Raw genomic sequence first — 2,300 nt, forward strand, 5'->3', positions numbered from 1 at the left:
CAAAAAAAAAAAAAAAAAAAAGAGAGGCTTGACTGCTTGCTCTAAGCCCCGGAGCCTCTGCCTCAGAGAGCGACTCCCAACTGCCAGGCTCGAAACACTGTCCATGGGGTGCTCTCATGGCTACGGTCTGCCAACCTTTGCCTCTCTATCCAGTGAACTCTGGGCTCCTTCTGCCCTCCCGACAAGGCACATAAGAGAGTGGGAGTCTCTCGCTGAAAGCCTCGTTCCTGAGGTGGGACACAGTGCTCAGTTCCTGAGGGAGCTCCACAGCAGTTTGGGGTTTGTCCTCTCTCTCCTTCCTCCCTCCCCATGCCCCCCCCTCTCTGTGTGTATGTATGTATGTCTGTGTGTCTGTCTTCGAGATAGGGTTTCCATGTGTAGCCTTGGCCAGCTTCACAGCCATGAGCCCCAGATGGTCAGATATCAATGAATCTGACCTGGTGGAGATAAGTTTGGAGTCACTCTCCAAACTGTCTGGAAAAACTCCGCCGACACAGCCGGGACACATCTCCATTCCATTCCAGCCCCTTCCCTAGCCCTCGATTCTCAAAGTCTCCAGGATGGCAGTTAACCAAATGTTCCTACCACCATACCTTCCTTTGAACACCAGCCTGCTGACTTGCGACTCCCCCTCCCCATGCTGGGCCATCCCTATACTCAGAGGTTGGGGTGGTAGGCTGGAACCCCTGTTCACCTCTGTACAAGCTGGGAAACTCCATTTGTCCTCCTACCCCCCAACCCCACCCTCACAGAGAAACTCCCCCCTCTGCTTGGAGAAAACTCTGGGCTAAAGCCATCCACTCCATCGCTGCAGTTTCCAGCAGCCCACCCAAGAGGGCCCACCCAGGGGCTCAGTTTTTGACCGTGTAGGGACACAATTCCAGCTCCTAACTGGCACATCACTCCTTGCCTAGCTCTATGAAACCCCCTTGCTTTAGCCCAGATGTGCAAGCGCACCAACCTCCACCTGCGAGATCAGCGAACCCACCAAGACCTGCCTCCTAATCTGTCTTTATCTGCTTTTAATCTAGACTAATCTGGCCTCTTAGCTATATCACCAAAGCAGAGGAAAGAGCCTATGTTACTAGGTGTAGTTAAGGAGAATGTCTTTTTTTTTTTTTTCCCGTTTTTCAAGACAGGCTTTCTCTGTATAGCCCTGGCTGTCCTGGAACTCACTCTGTAGACCAGGCTGTCCTCGAACTCAGAAATCCGCCTGCCTCTGCCTCCCGAGTGCTGGGATTAAAGGCGTGCACCACCACTCCCGGCATTAGGAGAATGTCTTATTGTGGATATGTGGATGAGCACAGCCCTAGGAATCTAGAAGAGTCCAGAATGAATATAGCCAGCAGAATAGGGCGGACCGTGGGGGAAGGTGGCAGCAAGGGAACGAGAGAGGGAGCCAAGAGGACCCAGAGACATCCTGGATCGGAGCTCTGAGAACTAGCACCAAGAGAACCGATAGCTGTGTTATATAGGAAGGAGAGCTGGGGGAAGGAAAGGGAATTCCAGGGCCTAGAGACGTTTAGGACAGGGCGATTGGCAACAGGAGCTCGCTCTGTTATATTATAGGCATCATCTTTGAGACCTAAGTCACCCTCTTGAGAGAATAAATGCAGTTGAGCTCTTTTCCCCTCTCATCTGTTTTTCCCCCTTAGGCTACTCTGTGTGTTCTGTTGAGATCTTATGTGGCCAACCAGCAGTTTCATATTGTCTTGCCGTGCATAACCTCTTGCGTTCTTCCAGGTGGCTTTATTAGTCCTTATTAAGGCTTCAGGATCTGGTCTTGCTCTGGTGCAGGGGTTTCTTCTCTATGGAAACATGACCACATTACCACCTGGAGACAGAATGGAAACCTGTTAATATTGAAGTAAATAAAATTTGCGAGGATCAGGAAGTTCCTGAAACCTACACATCCCACTCCACCCTCTTAAATAAGCAGTAACACTTCTGGCCAGAAAAGACTTTTTCCGTTCACCCAGAGGAAAGATGATATGTTATTGATAGCTAGCTTTATGGTTTTGAGGGGAGGCATTTGGTTGGTTGGTTTGGTTTTCAGAGACAGGATTTCTCTGTGTAGCCTTGACCTGGAATTCTCTGTGTAGATCAGGCTGGCTTTGAACTCACAGAAATCGGCTTGCCTCTACCTCTCTGATGCTGGCATTAAAGGGGTGTGCCACCAATAACTTTTAAAGCTTAACATTTACTATGCTTGGAACTGAAGAGGTGGCTCAGTGGTTAAGATCACTGGCTGCTCTTATAGAGGTCCTGAGTTTGATTCCCAGCAACCACATGGTGGCTCA

The sequence above is a fragment of the Mus pahari genome, chromosome 14 (genome assembly GCF_900095145.1).
Source record: "Mus pahari chromosome 14, PAHARI_EIJ_v1.1, whole genome shotgun sequence".
Lineage (NCBI taxonomy): Eukaryota > Metazoa > Chordata > Mammalia > Rodentia > Muridae > Mus > Mus pahari.